This window comes from Capra hircus, chromosome 1, assembly GCF_001704415.2.
Source record: "Capra hircus breed San Clemente chromosome 1, ASM170441v1, whole genome shotgun sequence".
Taxonomy (NCBI): Eukaryota; Metazoa; Chordata; class Mammalia; order Artiodactyla; family Bovidae; genus Capra; species Capra hircus.
The window spans coordinates 146,882,630-146,902,397 of NC_030808.1; the positions used below are offsets into that span (position 1 = coordinate 146,882,630).

Consider the following 19,768-nt stretch of genomic DNA (forward strand, 5'->3'; position numbering starts at 1 on the left):
TTTAGGTAAAAAGGATTTTGTAAATTTGACTCCAGAAGTCATAGACATCTTGGTTTTCAAAAGCATCATACTGTTTGCAGATGAAAAGGAGGAAGAAAAAAAAAAATTCCTTTCTATTCTTAGATCAACTGTGTAAGAAAATTAAAAAAACTGACCACTGTCCCACCACGGGAGAGCTTTATATTTCCGTCTTAGGATCAAACATTAGTTTTCTCTTTGTGTCGCACCTTCTTGGTGGACAAAGGTGACAGCAAACAACACTGCTTCCCAGGGGTCTTTACAGCCGCGCATTCAGGGTGCTGGGAGTAAATACAGAAAGAGCAAAGTTCCTGAGGGAAATGCCAGCTGCTAAGCTCTGTGTGCGTCGTCACATAAAGAAATGGTGGGAGGGGGGTTCATGTTTGGGAACGCATGTAAGAATTAAAGATTTTAAAATTAAAAAAAAAAAAAAAAAGAAAGAAAAAAAAAAAAAAGAAATGATTACTCCTCATTAAACAGTGTCTGCTTCTGCTCCCTCACTTGCTGAGGGGGCAGAATGCTGGGGCTTTTCACTTGCAGCAGTTAACTTTTCCCTCGTCTTTAATGCCTTTGAAACTGTCACAGTGGAGGACAGAATGAGGCATTTGGGGACTCGAGTCTACCTTCTTATCCTTACTCTTCTCCTGACAGTCCTTGCCCTGGTTCCTCTCATACTGATCGACTTCTTTCTTTTCTTTGAAGTCACTGGCCTAGAACGAATCTGATCAGTTCTCGTGAGGTGGATGAAGCTAGAGCCTGTTACACAGAGTGAAGAAAGTCAGAGGCGTTGTATTAATAACGCATATATATGGGATCCAGAAAAAGGGCAGTGATGAACCCTATTTGTAGGGTAGGAACAGAGACACAGAGAACGGATCTGTGGACACAGTGGGGGAAGGAGAGGGTGGGATGGACTGAGAAAGCAGCGTTGAAATGTGTCCATCACCACGTGTAAAAGACACAGCCAGTGTGAAGTTGGTGTGCAACACAAGGAGCTGAGCCGAGTGCTCTGTGTGGAGTGTGATGGGGCGGAGGGGGACTAATCCACGTTGTCTTATGGCAGAAACCAATACAACGCTGTAAGGCAATTATCCTCCGATTAAAATAAAAAAAAAAATCCTGACCTTTTAATTTTGAATGTTGAAAAACCTGGGGAAATAATTTAGAATCTTTGAAACCTAATGTTAAAGAAAGGTCTTTATTTCCATTTGAATTTGAGAGAATCGGAGGGGAGGGGATGGCAAGGAATAAAGTACTGGTCCACTCCAGGCTCAGTGGAAAATAAGTGCTCAACCACAGTCGCAGATCCTGCATAATCTTAGAGCAAACAGTGCTTGCAGTAATTGAAAACAAATAGCAACAGATTGTTTGATATTCCCATATTGCTACAAGGATTTTGCTTCAAGTGAAAATAAAAATTATACCCTCAGATATTTTCTATTAAGCCGTGTGTATGTCCTGGATATATACGTATTTACTAAGTGAATATATATGGTACTCAAATATTTTAATCATTTAAAAAGCAAACAAAAGAGGTTTTATAATTGTCATAAAGCCCTCTGGGTGTGAATTGCGGTACAGTAATTCATGCCCTGTTGTGTAGACAGCCCAGCACCCCTAACCCCACGTCTAAAACCACAGTAAGCATAAAGTATTATGCCATGATTCATGCTCTGTCATGTTTTACTGTAGTGAAAAAGTTGTGCTAGGCTTTTCTAAACTCATAATTAAACCATGCAAACGTTGCATAATGTTTCACAGCCTTTTAAAAATATGCTTTGGTAAAATAATCTTTATGATTAAAGTCCAGGTTCTGTGATTTTTTTTTTTTAACACAGGGTTTCAAATTCAACATCTTCTGAGTTCACACCACAACTCAGCCTTTCAGTGCTGGGAGTGGGGTGGGAGTGGGGAATGGATGGGCAGTACTGGAAGCCCCTGATCAGTTTTCATATCTGCGACCACAGTGAACTGTGTTCGGCTTCATTGGCAGTGGTGGGCCAGAAGGTGGTGATGGCGAGCTTCTCATGTCGGGAGTTTTACGTGTTTTCTTCTAAATGTTACATGGACTAGTAATGAAAACAAAACGAAAGGCCAATAATATGGTTTATGGTGAGTTTACCATTGAGTTAACATTCTTGCTGTGATGGGGCCAACATGAATACATGAAGACAAGTATGGAAATGACAGTGCTCTGGGCACCTGAGCCCTGGGCTGGAGGCAGGAGAAGTGGCCTCTAGCCTGTCTGTGTGATGGCCCTGGATCACATGCTTACACTTTCTTATTCTCATCTCTGAAAGGAGATGATCGCTAAGCCCCTTCCAATGGTGACAGTGCAGGATCTTAATTCAAACAGGCCCCAAACAGTACCTCCCTGGAGCTTCCTAGGTACTGCCAACGGTAAAGAACCCACCTGCCAATGCAGGAGACACAAGAGACGCAGGTTTGATTCCTGGCTGGGGAAGATCCCCTGGAGGAGGGCATGGCAACCCAGTGCAGAATTCTGCCTGGAGAATCCCATGGACAGGAGCCTGGTGGGCCACAGTCCATAGGGTCGCAAAGAGTTGGACATGACTGAAATGACTTAGCATGCTGTCTGCTTGTATGTAAATCAGAGTAAGGGAAGAATAAGGTGGGCATGTGAGGTGAAGAACAGTGCTTGTAATAATAAATATGTGCATTCCAGGAAGGGGAAGTGGGATGGGGGTAAGATGGTTATAGAGAAAAGAAAGTCATAGGCTGAGGAAGAGAACCACTGTCTGCCAGTCTTCAGAGAGGTGCTGCTTGTTCTCAAAGGGAGTGCCTTTGATAGGTCAATCCACCAAAATGAACAAGTTTTTTGAAACTTACTATTAATACACGTGTTAATTTGTCAGTAAGACCAGTTATGTCACTGCCCCATTGGAACTTAGAGTCTGATATTAGTGAAGGTCCCAGACCTGTATGATGCCTAGAGAGTCTCTTTCTTATTGTCTTAATCATCATGCTGAGTTACTTCATTCATTCACTCTTAGGTTCATGGCATTCCTCACTTCCTCATTCATTCATGTCGCCAGTGAACATTTTTGCTTGATTACGGCCACTGTTTCTATTGACATATTTTCAGTTTCATTGAAGAAGACAGCATGCAAAAACAGATGGGTAAGGTAAGCAGGGAAGAAATTCTAAGATGCAAAAGGAAGTTCCAGAAATGAGAAATACCTTTGATGGGCTCGACAGCCTGGACATGAGTGAGAAAAGAATTTCAATGAAATTGAAAATATGTCAATAGAAACTTCTCCATCTATCAGGAAAGTGAAAGTGTGAAAGTCGCTCAGTCCTGTCCAACTCTTTGCAACCCCTAAGCCAGGACACTGGAGTGGGTAGCCTTTCCCTTCTCCAGGGGATCTTCCCAACCCAGGGATTGAACCCAGGTCTCCCGCATTGCAGGTGGATTCTTTACCAACTAAGCCACAAGGGAAGCCCTATTTACCAAACTATAAGGTAAAGATAAAAAAGAAAAACAGAAGCAAAAATCAGAATATCCACAAACTTTGGGAAATTTTTCAAATATGTGTAATATATGTGTAATAGAAATATCAGAAGGAAAATGAGAAGAAAGCAGAGTGGAAGGGATATTTGTGAACCTGCCAGAATTAATGACATCCACCAAACCACAGATCCAGGTAACTCAGAGAACACCAATTAAGCAAAATAAATACCAAATAATTTACATCTAGGCATATATTGAAACTACAAAAAAAAAAAAAAAAAAAAGACAAAGAGAAAATCTTGAAAGAAACCAAAAAGGAAATGTGGGTGGGAGCACCTTACCCAGGGTCGAACATTGGTAAGAATTACTTCAGACTTTGCTCCAGAAATGATGCAAGCAAAAACAGTGTGTTGTAAATAAAATGTTGAAAGAAAAAAGCTACCAACCTAGAATTCTATATTCAACAAAATTTCCTTCAAAAATGAAGGAGAAATAAAGCCATTCTCTGACAAACAAAAACTGAGCTAATTTATCTAGCAGAACTGCCTTGCAGATAATGGTAAAAAAAATTCTTCAGGGAAAAGGAAAATAAGAAACTTGGATCTACATAAAGAATGGAAGAATAAATGAAGATGAAGTCTTACTTTTCGTATTCTTAACTGATCTGAAGGATAACTGTTTAAAGTGATAATAGTAATGTGTCAGGTGGTTGTAAGATACGGGTAAGTGACATGAATTACAGAAGTTGGAAGGAAGAAGTGGTCTTGTGTTATTTGATGGTGACTTCCATTCACTACACATGTATTTTTCAGACTTGAGGACAATCACTAAAAACATTTTTAAAGTATAACTGATATACCAAAAGCAGAGATAAAATGGAATGGAATCATATAAAATGCTCAGTTAAAGCCAGAGAAGGCCTAAAAAGAGGCAAAAAAAAAAAAAAAAAAAAAAAAAAAAGAACAGGTACAACCAATATAAAACAATTACAAACATGATCCATGTTGATTCAGTGATACCAGTGATCCCTTTAAATATGAACGGTCTAATGCATGTGTCAACTGAAGGAGATTGTCAGAGCAGATTAAAAACAAAACTATGTGTTGTCTACAAGGAAACTAAATATAAAGCCTCAGGCTGAAAGTAAAGGGATAGGGAAAAGACTGGGCTACTACTAATCAAAGCCAGAGCATCTGTATTAATTTTGTATAAAACTGACCTCAGAAGAAGGAAAATTTCAAGAGATAAAGAGGAGAATTGCATGAAAAAGTTATATACTGAATCACTTTTCTCTACAGCAGAAATTAACACAACATTGTAAATCAACTATAATTCCATAAAATAAAGGGGAGTTACATGATGAAAAAATGTTATGTCTAGGAAAACATAAGAATCCTTAGTATGTGTGTGCCTAACAACAGAATGTCCAAAGACATGAGATTCAAACTGATAAGACTACAGCAAGAAAGAGAAAAAGACAGTTACAGCCGAAATCCTCACAGCCCTCTTTCAGTAACTGATAGATCAAGCAGGCAGAAAGTTGGGGTACAGTTGATGCAGAGTGCTATCGATCAACATCTTTTGAAAACTCCATCTGACAGTAGCAGAATACACATTCTTTTCACGCTCACAGGGAACATGCCCCACAAGATATACCATAAAACACACCTTAAACAAATAGAAAAGAATGGAAATCATAGAGGGGTCCACTCTCAGGCCACAAAGATTTAAACTAAAATGTCAGTGACAGGAAGACAGCTAGAAAATCCCCCAAATACTTGGAGTTTCAACAACACACTTCTAAATAACCCACGGGTCAAATAAGTCTCAAGAGAAATATTTTGAACTAAATGAAAATCCAACATCACAATTTGTGATGCAGCGAGAGCAGTGCTTAGAGGGAAATTTATCGCATTTTAATGCATTTATTAGAAAAGAAGAATGATTCAGAACCAAGAAGCTTCCACCTTAGGAAACTAGAGAAGATTTTTGAAGAGTTTAAACCTGGAGGCTGTCATACACAGTGAAGTGCATGCGTTAGAAAGAGAAAAACAAATATCAGAAGTTAACACATATATGTCGGAGATGGCCATGGCACCCCACTCCAGTACTCTTGCCAGGAAAATCCCATGGATGGAGGAGCCTGGGGGGCTGCAGTCCATGGGGTCGCGAAGAGTCGGACACGACTGAGTGACTTCACTTTCCCTTTTCACTTTCATGCATTGGGGAAGGAAGTGGTAACCCACTCCAGTGTTCTTGCCTTGAGAATCCCAAGGACGGGAGAGCCTGGTGGGCTGCCATGTATGAGGTCGCACAGAGTCGGACACGACTGAAGCGACTTAGCAGCAGCAGCAGCGGCAATGTATATATGTGGAATCTAGAAAAATGGTATAGATGATCTTACTTGCAAAGCAGAAATAGAGACAGAGATGTAGAGAACAACTGTATGGACACCAAAGGGGGCCAGGGGGCTGGCTGGGATGAACTGGGAGATTGGGGTTGGCATATATATACTGTGTATATCGACACTATTGACACTGTGTATAAAATAGCTGATGGGAACCTACTGTAGGGAACTGTAATCTGTGCTCTGTGTGACCTAAAGGGGAAGTTTAGTTCAGTTCAGTCGCTCAGTCATGTCCGACTCTGCGACCCCATGGACTGCAGCACACCAGGGCCTCCCTGTCCATCACCAGCTCCCAGAGTTTACTCAAACTCATGTCCATCGAGTCGGTGATGCCATCCAACCATCTCATCCTCTGTCATCCCCTTCTCCCGCCTGCCTTTGATCTTTCCCAGCATCAGGGTCTTTTCCAATGAGTCAGCTCTTCCCATCAGGTGGTCAAAGTATTGGAGCTTCAGCTTCAGTGTCAGTCCTTCCAGTGAATATTCAGGACTGATTTCCTTTAGGATAGACTGCTTTGATGTCCTTGCAGTCAGATGGGAAGGAGAGTGGGGGATTTAAGTATAGCTGATTCACTTTACTGTACAGTAGAAACTGACAGCACTGTAAAGCAGCTACACTCCAATTAAAAATAAAACTCTTACTCTCTGTGAAGAAGAAGAAGAAAAAAAAAAAGTCCTACTTTGTCCTCATGTTCCTGGAGGGCAACAGGAGAGGATAGCCAGAGATGCCTCCTGGGTCTCTGAACACTCAGTCTGTCTATGGGCACCCTCAAAACCTGGCTTTCCAATGGGCCAGGAGAAAGTTGATTGAGGCCCTGTTGCTGGTTAGAGTTAGAAGGCCCTTTCCTTGGCTATCTTGCTGGCCTCTTTAAAGACGTGATCTTTCAGTCACCTTTCAGAGCCACTTAAAACAAAGACCAGACAGTTGTGTACATGCCAGGGCCCCAGTGTCTATTTTTAAAAGAGCCAAGCCAACGTGGTGAACATATAAACCCTCAGGGTGGTGCCGGGTTTTTCCCTAGAGGATCTCCCCACCACCGCCGCACCCCCTTTTCAGCTTGGGAGGCAGAAGGGCAGTTCCCAGGGTGCCCTCCAAGTTCACCTCAGCCACGGGCAGCTGGTGTAATGCCCTTCTGGGTGCCTCAGCACACACAACAGGATGTGACTCAGGACTCAGAGATGTGAGTCAGTTTCCAGGGCGATGTGTCAGGGCGAGCCCCGGTGATGGCTCACTGGCATTCTCCCTGTCTGGGACCCCTGGATGGTAGATGCAGGCTCTCCTGGGAACAAAAGGGGGCACTCCCAGAGGCTCCAGTGCCACCCTCAGAGCCAGGTCAGGCTCTGCTACGAAAGAGGCATTTCCTGAAATGTCCAGCCATCCATCTGAAGCCCTGTTTCATCTGGTCTCTACAATGCAGGTGGCACAGCAGGCAGGCATGGCGGCCCCTACACATGCGCCCAGGCGGAGACACCGATCGGCCTGGCGCTGCTATCAGTGAAAGGCCCTGGTAACGTGAATCGGTCCCCGCCAGCTCTGGGTGCTGGAATAAGAAGCTACGGAACAGCTCCAAGGATCTGCCCACCATTTATTTGCCCCCTCTGGCCACAGACTCCTTGGTTAGTCATGTACAGCTCGTAGCATCCTTGGTTCCAGCAATCACTCGGTAGGGACACATGCGGCCCCAAGCGGGGGCAGAGACCCGCCTGAGGATGCTGCATTTTAAAGGCCAGGACCCATCCTCGTAGCTGACTGGCGGGCCCAGGAGGTGGCAGGCTGCCTACTGGAGGGCAGAAGGGAGCCATGTTGTGGTCTCATCCCTACTCCCTCATTGCCTTCGGATCCCAGACTCGGGAGCGGGGATGTCTCCCCAGCAGGGAGAGGCTTCCCGACGTTGTGGTCAGGGCGCTGGGAGTCTAGCATGCTGGTCCTTACCCAGAGCTACCCCCAGCTCCTGCTGTGGCTCAGCACAGCCTCTCAAACCTCTTGTTTCCTCATCTCTGCAAATGGGGCTGACCAGACTCACCTGCCTCACAGGTGTTGAGAGTTAATTACTGTTTGTGGGGCAGCTTTGAGCGCCGCAGATGAAAGGCGCTCTATAAACGCAAAGAGCCATTCCTCATTAGACCTGCCAGACAGTTCCCAGGGGAAACTGTCCAAGCCTTTGCCACGAGGCCGCTCCCCTCGGCCAGATCACAGTCTGAGCCATGTCTGGAAAAAGGCTCTGGACACAGGCACCGTCGTCTCCGAGGCAGGGCTCAGGGGATAAGCCACTGGCTTCTAGAAGAGACAAGGGTCTGGATAACACCCGATTCTCTGCCCGCACTGTCCCCTGCATCGGAGGGACGGTAGCCTTCAGGTCACATGGCTGGAGGGACCTTGGTCCCAAGGGAAAGGAAGGCACCTTCTGCCGTCAGCCATGTTCCCCTGCCTGGCAGACAAATTATTTCCCTGGACACTGCCAGACAAGCATCCGTTGCAGACATCTCACCAGACTTTTCTCACCAAAGATTTTTCTGCACCCTCACTTTCTGAACCTCTGCTGCGCTCCCCCCCACCCCCGACTCCTCCCCCCCACACTTTCCAGGCCTGAACTGATTGTGCAGATGGGCTGGTAAATTCCGGTAGGGCCAGGCCATCACAGGCACATTCAAATCACTCCGCCCTGCTAATTTCTGTCCACTCCTCCATGTCTTGTCTCTTCCAACAAAAAAAAAATCTCAGAACGTGGAGGGTAAAGGTATCTCTCCACTCCCAACCACTCATCTCCAGCAACTTCGCCCCCTTCACTGGTCCTGAAAGGGATGAGCCGGGGGGAGGCTGGGAGATCTCAAGCAGCTTCTAGCTTGGGGCTGAGTGTCTGCCCGCCCTCCACCCGTGGGTAAATGAGGACCCTTCCTCATAGGAGCCAAATTCCTGACACCTAACGTGGGAAGCCACGTGCAGGAGATGCACAGCACCCCCCAGGACTGTTTAGTCACTCAGTTGTGTCCAACTCTTTGCAACCCCATGGACTGTAGCCCGCTAGGCTCCTCTGTCCATGGGATTCTCCAGGCAAGAATACTGGAGTGGGTTCCCATGCCCTCCTCCAGGGGACTTGCCAGACCCAGGGATCGAACCCATGTCTTCTGCACTGCAGGTGAATTCTTCACCACTGGGCCCCTAGGGAACCCCCAGGACCACTAAAAAAAATGGAATTTGATGAAGGATCATTCTACTGAGGGCAGCACATGCTACAAAGAGGACTGTGCAGGTTTGACAGTCTTTCATTCCGTGGCCCAGGGCGTGAGGCTGTCAGAACCAAGCTGCAGTCCCTTGTGGATAAGGGTGGGGAGAGGGGACCTACAGGACTTTCAGGGAGGCAGCAGGGCCTCTCCCATGAAGTAGATACAGTAACAGGCGTCCCCTGGGCAGATCCAGGGTCCTTGAAATGCCTCAAGGTGGCAGCAGGCAAGAAAAAAAAAGTGATGTTGTCCATGGGACCTGGGGTCCAGAAGGTGACCGTGAATTTTTGGTACTGGAGGACGCGCTTAAGGCGCAGGAGACACGGTGCACAGCAGGTCCTCGGGAGGCCACTTTGCAGGCCTGGCTGCCTGGCTGCCTCAGGTCCCACCCGCATCCTGCTCCGTGGTGAACTTTTCACTTTTAGCACTCCTGCGGCTTTGTAAAAAGTTAGACCCTTTTGACGAATTTTACTATTATCATGAGATTTATGTATTTGTTGTAAGTGAAAGCTGCTCCGTTGTGTCTGACTCTTTGCAACCCCATGGACTATACAGCCCATGGAATTCTCCAGGCCAGAATACTGGAGTGGGTAGCCTTTCCCTTCTCCAGGGAATCTTCCCAAACCCAGGGATCGAACCCAGGTCTCCCGCATGGCAGGCTGGTTCCTTACCAGCTGAGCCACCAGGGAAGCCCATTTGTTGTAAAGTCACAATAAAAATCCATCTTGCCAAACACACGCCTGCTCTGGGCTGTCTGAGAGTGGCAGACACGCATTCTGAGAGTGGCTCGAAGCCTGTTCAGGCGTCCTCTGCATCTTGTGCTCTCAGGTGACGTGGCCCCTGGTGCATCCCGAATGAATTTGACACCAGACACTCTGACTTGAACCAGTAGCACAGCATCCCAATAAAACCAGAACTCACATGAATGGGAAAAAAAAAGAGCACAATGAAGACCATCTAGAGAAGGGCGAACCACAGCATGAAAGACGCTGAACTTGCCTTTGGTCCGAGTGGCTCCAGACATTTTCGGTGTTGGGACCCTGTCCACAAGCTGCCCCTTGGGGAGAAAGGGCCTGCAACAAGGGCAGGGCTTGGAGGGAGGTTCTGAGAGATGTAGGCTGAGCCCCTGGCTCTCTCCTCACTCCCTGTGTGCTGAGGCAAGCAGCTTAAGCCACGGGAGACCAAGATTCCCCCCAACCTGTGGTGGGTGGGCATTCTGGAAAGAGGAGATGGGATTCCAACCTCATCGTTGCTCATGCAGTATCTGGCTCCCAGTAAGCAAGCTGAAACTCCAGTACTTTGGCCACCTGATGCGAAGAACTGACTCATCGGAAAAGACCCTGATGCTGGGAAAGATTGAAGGCAGGAGGAGAAGGGGACAACAGAGGATGAGATGGTTGGATGGCATCACCGACTCAATGGATGTGAGTTTGAGCAAGCTCCGGGAGTTGGTGATGGACAGGGAGGCCTGGCATGCTGCAGTCCATGGGGTTGCAAAGAGTTGGACACGACTGAGCGACTGAACTGAAGTCTTCACTCCCTGTCCATTCAGAGGAAGATTCCGCGTCCAGAGAGGACCCGCACGGTCCCACCAGAGGGAGGAGGAGGATGAAACCTGCCTCAGCCTTGGCCCTGAGGTCCCAGGTGAAAAATGCTCCCACTGGAGCACCAGCCTACCCCCAGGCCATGCCACTGAGGGTACCCATCACCGCACAGAATCCAGAAAGCAGGGGATGCCCATTAAGGATGTGAGGTTCTTCCCTTTAGGCGGGGCTAGGACTTGGGCTCATGGCAATGGCTCTTTAAGAGCTTCCATTCCAAGCTCCCAGCCAGAAAAATGTCCCCACAGAAGATAAGGGAAGTGCGGGGAAGCCCCGAGCAGTGGGGGGGCCTCACCCTCCCACGTACGCTCACCGGCCAAGGCAGCGGGCCCTGAGCCCAGCGTTCTCCCGTCCTCCCCTCCTGTCCCCGCCAGCCAGTCCCAGTGATTCCACACACTCAAACCTTTCCCTTTCCCACACATCAGCCCAGGCTCCTGGGAATCCCAGCCGTAGGACTAGGGGGGTTGGACCACTCGGGGCACCCCCCCGTCTGTACCCCTATAGTGTCCTTTTGCGGGGGACACCCCACACCTGCCTGAGGACCAGCCCGGCACTGTATGGTTCCTGCCCGTCCCATCTCCTCCAACACTGCCGGTCCACTACGCGCTGGGAGAGTCTTGGGACGTACAGAACGATGCATTTCTCCCCGCTTCCAGGGCACTGCCAACCCCTGACCCTCCTCCCTCTGCCCTGCTGTGCCTGCAGCGATGGCACATGGAGGCAGCCTATCCTCTCCACGCTGGAGACAGGAGGCACTGCGATTCCCAGACTCCCACCTTTTCATTTGCTAACCTCGGGGCGAACACAGGACTGGCCGTCCTGACCCCAGCATCCCGCTTTCATCCTGGAACAGGACGCCCTTCCAGACCCACCAGCTCTGGTTCCCCGTCCGTAAACATCTTTCGGGAGGAGGAACGTTTTATTAGACATCTTAAAACACGAGGTTTCTCCATACACAAAGAACCCCACCACCCCCTCCCTGCCCAAGAAATGGCTCCTTTTATGCTTCTCTTGGTTTTTTGAAAATTGCTAACTACTCAAGACATTTTCCAGCAGGGCAGCAAGTGGGAAGGAAGAAGCTGAGCTGTCTGGTCACCTGGTGGCAGTTCCATAAGCCAGAATATATCTAGGTGTCTTCGGCTCTTGAGCCGGGGGCATCCCTGTCGGCTTCCTCTGTGGGAGCCCACGACTCTCCCTGCCTCCGCGCCCCTGCCCTGCCATCTCCCCATCCCACCCCACCGGCCGCGAGACCCGCACGAGAGGAACCGGCTCACTTAAGCCTCCAGCCGTTTCTGCACACCCCGAAGAACTGACCTTGATGTGAACTAATTGGGACGGCAACAGATGAATAGCACAGGTTGCCGAGGTGGAGTTCTGCGGCAGGGAGGAGGCCTTTGAAGATAAGAGCTGCCAGCGTTTTCACAAGCTCATCCCTGGTGCTCTGAACAAAGGACGCAGCCTAATAAAGTCAGACTCATCTGGGGGCAATTTGCGCTCACAGAGGACCATCACCCCAAACTCTGATTCAGAAAGGCAAACAGAAATCTGCTGGAATTCCTTTTAAACTGCAGCGCAGACCTGGATTTAAAACCTGACACATCCACACGCACAAAAACTCTTGGTAATAAGCAGCCCTCTGATGATCTAAAGAGCCACAGCTTCACGTATTGACTTAGAGAAAGTAAATGGCATTTCAAATACAACCTTCATACTTTGATAGATGAGGTCACCCTGAGAAAGATGATACCATGGGCCTGGCAGTGGGAAACCTCCCTCCAGAGAACCGCTTTGATTTTCAAGGTCAAGGAAGACTTCCTCGGAGAGGCAGCAGGTTTTTAGTGACTTGGACTAAAAAGAAGACTTTTTTTTTTTTTTAAGAAAAAATTAAAAGCCAAGTCTGAGACAGCAGACCATTAGACATTCTTGCTCAGCAACAAGGATGACCCCAGAGAACAGGGTTGACCCCAGAGAACAGGGATGACCCTGGCCTGCAAAAGTTAAGGGTCAACGTGGATTTACTCCTGAGGTCCAAGCAGCTGCCATCTGTGGTCGACACTGACCTTAACATCCTGGTGGAACAACTGAACTCTTGTGAGTTTCCCAGAGGGGTCTCAACAGGGGCGGTGTCTCCTCCAGGGGACACCAGACAGCGTCTGGAGTTGTTTTTGGTTGTTGCCACTCGGGTAAGGGGGATGCTGTTGGCATTGCATGGGTGAAGACCAGGGGGTTGTATTTAACATCCCCCAGGGCACAGGACGCCCCTCACCCCACCCCACCCCCCACAGCAGGGGATGACCCGGCCCCAAATGCCAGCGGTGCTTCAGGAAAACCCAGCCCAGTGTAGGCACGCACCTCCCCAGTGTCCAACCACGATGACACACCAGAATGCTGTGACTTCCAGAGTGCCCCCAGACTCAGAGAGTTTTAATGCAGCACAAGCCCTGGGCTGAGTACACGTGGAACTGAGGGGTGTGAAGCAACAAGGCACCTTCTGGATCCCTTCTGGGAACCCAGCAGTGGCTGGAGGCCGTTCGTCTGCCATCACGCTGTGGCCAGCGTGCCAGAGTTGGGGACGGCTGCTTTGCACACAGTGTCATGGCCTGGCACCTGGTCTCGGATGTCTGGTGTGCCGAGCCCCGGGTGAGCCGCTGGTGTGCACGACTGACAAAACCACTCCTCCCAAGCTGATGGTCAGCCGTGCCACCTGGGGAAGGGGACAGGCTGGCACTTGCCTCCCCCGGGCTCCCCGGGCATGAGTCACACGTAACCAGATAACGATGCAGATCTCTCTGCATGTCTAAGGTTTCATTCCAACATCTCAGGGGGTAACAGAGCAGAAAGCAACCTTGAGCCTTTGTGAGCCAGCCCCCAACCCTCTGCCGTCGGAGGAAACCGAGGCGTGGCGAGGTGAGATGGCCCCCTCTGTCCCCCGCAGCAGGTTAGTGGCAGGGTGGGGACAGATTTGCTGGGTGCTGGTGGAGGGCTGTTGATGGTTGCAGCCAGCTGCCCCTACCCTGCATCTAGTTACCAGACACTGACAGAACAAAGAAGCCGGTCTAAGCTTAACAAACAAACAGATACATATACACACACACGGAAATAGTCCCCAAGTACAGTGCTCTTTGTATGCTGGGGAGGGCTACGTTTTCCTGCTTACAGATCTGAGATCTGAGCTTTGTGGGGCTGGCTAGGAAGTCCTGACTCCATTTACATCTCCCTTCCATTCTGAAACGAAGCCCAGACAACCCCAGATCTCAAGTGGAAGTGGAAATCTGTCGCTGCTGCTGTGAATTCATGAATAATGCAACTCAAAATTAGGTAGGGAGGATACCATTCCCCCTTCGAAGTATCCCGTCCCTCGACCCTGCGGTGTTTTGGGGGTGGGCGCGGGAGAGGCAGGCTTCCAGAAGCCCGGAGTCTGCAGTAAAACTCACACGGTCACCCGGGTTCTGCCTTTTCTCCTAATAGCCTTCCACTGCCAAGTGGCTGCGACCAGCGTTCTGACTTTAAACCCCGCTATGGAAAGTGCCATACCCTCTTCTGCTGCCATCACTTAAAATAATGAATTAGGCGCACTTGTATCAGTCTGTCTTTCAAGTGGATTAAATTCACGGGCTCGTTCTCCTGCAGTCTCGCAAGCTTTGGCCTGGCTGTCTGAACCTCCAGATTAGACAGACGAGCACATGCCAGACGGCAATGAAACGCAATTACCTAGGCAAACTTTTGAAGGATTTGAGCCCTGGGGCACAGGCTGTTTACGACAGACTAAAAGCACCGTTTGTACTGAGCAAGACCAGTTGCCTCTGTCTTTTTGAGTTCTGGATCCTGCCTGCCACTGGACTCCAGGCAGGATTTCTAGGGGCCCGATAACATCAGGCTTCTGTCCGCACCTCAGCACCTCAGGGTCTTTGCTCTGTTTTTCAACAAGAAATTGCAAGTACCAACAAAAGCCTATTATAACATCTCCCTTTGTGTTCACTGACTCTCTCCCATTGGTTTATTTTTTTTGGTATTGTGTACCACCCTGAAAAAAAGGCACCAAGAAATCATCCTAGAGCTAGCTGCTTTGCTCTGTAATGTCTTTGGAAATGAACCACCTTTGCAATAAACAGGAACTTCCTGACGGCACTGAAAACAAAACAAAACAAAACCCCAGCAAACCAGTCTCAACAGCATGTCCAAAGTGCTTTCCCCTTGATTGGAACTGAGGGACCGAAGGAGAAGAGACAGAAGTGAAAAGCAAGATTGATAAGGCGTGTGGCAAACGCCTTTCCGGCCGCTGGTCCACATTTCAGGACTCTTTTTTCAGACAGAGACCAGATAGATGTGTTGGAGGTCCTCCGTCCACCAGCTGGAAACTATAATGTGACCGTGAAAATGGGGTCTGGGGGCAGGGGGGTTAACCGGACTTCCGTAGTCCTATCAGACACAGAGGGAGGCACTCCACGGATGGTAGTGAAAAGGTTTCAATATTTGGGGACCTGGGCCCCTGAGGTCAGTCAGTGGATCAGTGTGGGCAAGAGGCTGTGATCAGGGGTGGGAAGGTAAGATCGGCTATCAAGGTAAAAAAGTGAAGCTTGGAAGAACGGATTTGAAAAGTGCTGGAACCCAGAGGGATCTATGTGTGGATGCTGCTGGAGAAGGAGCAGACACGGGGACCTCTGAATGGGGGGTGGGCGAGGCGACAGAATGCAGGTGACGAGGGGGTGGCAGTGAGGTCGGGCGGACGGTGCTATGAGGAAGCCGTGGACAGACAACCTCGTGTCAACTTTTGGGGTTCCGAGCTGTCATTAAATCTGGGAAGCCAGGTTCAGGCATCTGAATGGCAGGCTCAGGTGAGCTGTCTGGGATGCTGGATGGAGGGAAGGCAGACACGAGAGAGTCTGGCTCAGGTGGGTGGCTCAGCCAAGGGGAAGGGGCAGCAGAGTTAACAGGAGCTGTGCAAGGTGATGGGGGCAGGAGATGAAGAAGTGGAGGGACTTCTGGGTTCCCTCTTTGTCACAAAAGTGGAGGGAAAGGACCCAGGGAGAGGTAGCGGGTCACCCAGGTGGGCCCATCCAGGCCGCCCCCCCCATCCCAGCTGGGCTCTGCAAATCACAGAAAGGGCAGGTCGCGAAAGCAAGAAAGAAAAGCACCAAGGCAGCAGGTGCTTGGGGAGGAAGGAAATCATTAGGGGCAGGAAATTCTGAAGTTGGGATTAAACCCTGCAACTCTCGAAAGCAGGGAGAATGCTTGCTTGATGATGCCCAATGACCCCCTTCCCTACTCGCCCCCACCCCAATCCCAGGCATCCGGGCCAGGGTCATGGGGTCTGGAGACATCCCGGAGAGTGTTCCCCCCTGGCCTGGGACTTCTAGGAAAAAACTTGTCATACTCAGAGCCACGATTCCAAATGGGGAGGTCTGGGCACAGGTGGGTGGGGTTCTGTGTTGACCGTCAGAGAGGTAGCCCTGGGGTGCGTTCTGAGGTTTCGACGAGGTCACAGCATGGAGGGGAAAAACCTCACGTGCTTGCCTCCAGGAGCCCAGGACCGTTGGAAAAGCAGCCAATCTCTACCCTCCCCGGGTCTCAACGGACAGTGTAGAAGGAGGGAAGAAGGTGGGGAGAGAGGTCTCAACCAACTGGTCCAGGAGGAGGGAAATGCGGTCATTGGTGGGGACAGAGATGTCCTCAAGGAGAAGGGGCAGGACGGGGGAGCTGGAGAGGGGTGAGAGGTCAGGGTTTTCCAGGTGGGCCTCAGCATGGACCAAAATAGATGGGCAGGGCTGGTGATCGGTGTTCAGAGGTCAGAAGAGAAGGCAGGGAGAAAGACAACTGCTCACAGCCTCAGTGCCCCAGCCTCCTTCTGGCTTCTCTGCTTGCCTTTTCAGTCATTTCGGAGCATGGGTGGGCTCACCGTGGACCATCTCACAGCCCAGAGACAGGCCGGGCCTCCGATGGATGGAGAGCTATGAGGTCAGTGGGGAAGGTAAGAGCTATGAGGTCAGTGGGCCCTGTTATTTCTGGACCAGCCCTCTGTCGTCATCAGATCCTCGCTGGGTGACGTGTCTAGACAGGAGGAGGAGCCTCGCAGTGGAGGCTGGTGATGCCACCTCTCACCGCACTGGGTCTTCACGTTTGTGGTCAAGGTCACACCCAAGGTCACAGAGAAGGGAACCACGCCCAGGTTGGAGGGGAGCCAGAGTGAGTCCCCAGGCTTTTCTGTCCCTTGCTGTTTATGTGCCTCACTCTGCCACCCCTGAAAAGTGAGCCTCTCGTCCCTTGGGGACTTTGGCTGATATTCACATAGAGATACCTGTTCCAGGCGATCTATGCAGGGCTCCCCTGGTGTGCTCAGTGGTAAAGAATCCGCCTGTCAGTGCAAGAGACACGGGGTGCCATCCCCGATCTGGGAAGATCCAATGAGCCGTGGAGCAACTAAGCCCAAGCACCACGACTACAATCTCACGCTCTCAAGCCCAGGAGCCCACGTGTCACAGCTGCTGAAGCCCGAGCACCCCAGAGCCCATGATCTACAACAAGAGAAAAGCCACCGCGGTGAGAAGCCCGAGCAGCAGAGCTAGCGAAACGCCCAGGCAGCAACAGCCGTAAAGAAATATTTATTTTAAAAAAGGTGATTTGTGCTAAGAAAATGCCAGGTCCCACTTCCCGTTGGGTAAGTCCTAGCCTTGGATGTCCTGTGCCATGTCTCCGAGGCTGGGATCATGAGACCTGCAGGGACCTTTAATGCTTAAGAAACGAGGCCGCCTGTTTCTTGCAGAACGGAGTGACCACCAGTGCCCAGATGCCTCCCAGCTCAGGGTAAGAGCCTTGCTTTTACCTTAAGAGAAGGGAGGCTGGGAGGTGTTGGCTGCCAAAACATGGCAGCTCCACGGGAGAGGAACTCCCAAGGTGGGCTCCCCACTGGGGAGTCTGGCACCAAGGGGCAGTTTTCCTAATTCTGGGGAACTCCCTTCGGGATGGTTCTCCCACGGGCCTCCACACCACCCCTCCCTATGAAGACAAAGTCATCCCAGGATGGCTTTGACTGAATAAAGACCACTCAGAGCCACTGGCCTTGAGGGGCATCAGCCTAGACCCAGAGAAGGTCCCGCCCAAGTGGCTGCCTAAGGTCAGGGGTCTCGGGGAAAAAGCGGACTTGAAAAGGGCCCACAGACTAAAGTGCTGGCGGCCGGCTGCGTCCTCTCTGCCTAGGAGAAGGGACACGAAGGCGGAACTGCGACAGCACCGTCTGCTGTGTAGTGAGTATCGTGATAAAAGCTGAGCAGGAAGCTCCCTTCCGCTCCCATCACTGACACATCAGCAATGGAAGGGGAAACCAGGAAAAGACCCCCATCAGCATGGGAGGAGCTCAAGCATCAGCCCTGGCTGGGGCGGGGGGCAGGGGCGGTGTTCCACCCCTGCTAAGACACCTTGCTAACCCACTTCCTCACCCCCCCCACCCCCACCCCGGGGCTGCGACTGAATTTAGTCTCCAGCAGGCCCTGGGATGCTTGTTTTGCAGTAGGAAACTCTCCTTCATAAGGGTGCTACTGTTGGTATTATTTATTTGTATTTTTAAAAAAATAATTTCCAAAAATAAGGAAAGGTTTATAAAATGGGGTTGGGGGGTGCGGGGAGGAAGGAGAGGGCTAGGGAGGCGGCGACCCCAGCATGTCCCAGGCTCAGCTCGGCTTTTTGGCTTCTTCTAGCCCCCGCCCCCTGCCCAGGTACCCACCCTCCCTGTTCTGAATGTCGAGAAGTAAGCAGGCCGAGCCGCCTGGGCTGGAGATGCATCTAACAAGGCCCTCATTGTCTCAGACAGGTGTGAGATTGGACTTGATTTGGGGCCAACACCTCCAGTCCCCGGAGCCAGCTCTGTGAGCTGAAAACATGCACCAACTCTCCAGTAATACCACTGCAGCCAGCCAGAGTCTCAACAATTTAAGGCTTAACACACACAACATAAATCAGAGGAGGATGGACCGGCCGACCGGCAGTTTCTTGGGCGGATGCCTGCAGACTGTCTGCAGATCAGACCCTGCCTGTTTGGGTTATTTGAGACCTTTTTTTTTTTTTTTTTGGTAATATAAAGATGAGAAACTGGGTGGAGCAGTGCACAGAGGCACACTGGTGTTTGCCCTTTCTTGTTCTGATGGCCCCTGCTTCTTCCTAAGTGCTGTTTTGAAGGGACTGCTCAGGAAGCTTCGTTTTCGCTCTTAACCAAAGACTCAGACTGTGTTCGAGCTGGGCAGGACAGGCAGAGGGAAGCCGAGCGCTCCAATATGGATGCTGTCCGTGTGACCTTCATGCAGTCATTCCATCTTGCTGGGCTTCCAGTGTCTCCTCTATCTGATGGGGTGGGGGAACCATCTCATGTTGGTTTAGCTTTCTCTGACTCACTCATCTCCAGTGCTCAGAAGTTCAAAGTCACCATATAAGAACTGCCTGAAAGTGAAAGCGTTAGTCGCTCAGTCGTGCCCGACTGTAGGCGTGGACTGTAGCGCGCCAGGCTCCTCTGTCCATGGGATTCTCCTGGCAAGAATACCGGAGTAGGTTGCCATGCCCTCCTCTAGGGGATCTTCTCGACCCAGGGATTGAACCTGGGTCTCCTGCATTGCAGGCAGATTCTTTACCTTCTGAGCCAAAAGGGACACCTCTGTAAGAACTGCCTAAAGGAGGAAACCATCATCTTTGGGAGAAAACTTGCAAACCCTCTGAATGCTCTGTTTCCGAGTGGATGGGATTCTTGGAGCAAGCAAACACCCACCACTGGACTCCTCCTCGTATCTGGTCCTTAGGGACCTGGGCTCCGCAGAGCCCAGAGCTCCAGGCCCCGGGGCAAGCTGTGGGAGGCCAGGAGGAGACGACAGGTCTGTGCTGCTGGTTTGAGCAGAGCCTCCAAGTCCCTGTTTTTCCCATCGCCTCTGAATGAAGTATCATTTCGGAGAGACGACTACAGAGTCACAGCATCTCAACCTAGGAAGGAGCCTGGAAGCCCCGCCTCAGTACAGTGCCTCAGGGAGAGAGGCATCTGGACTGCGCTCCTGGGATTCCTGTGATGGTCCCG

The 19,768-nt window shown here is 50.3% G+C and overlaps 1 protein-coding gene and 1 long non-coding RNA gene across 2 annotated transcripts in view; one reads left to right on the forward strand and one right to left on the reverse strand.

The window, feature by feature from the left end:
* RUNX1 (runt related transcription factor 1) overlaps positions 1 to 19,768 on the reverse strand; it is a 99,841-nt gene that overhangs the window by 8,416 nt on the left and 71,657 nt on the right. The window lies entirely within an intron of this gene.
* On the forward strand, positions 16,042 to 19,227 carry LOC102171824. The gene is made up of 3 exons (XR_309760.3): positions 16,042 to 17,332; positions 17,480 to 17,520; positions 18,524 to 19,227. It is a non-coding gene; the product is annotated as an uncharacterized LOC102171824 (long non-coding RNA).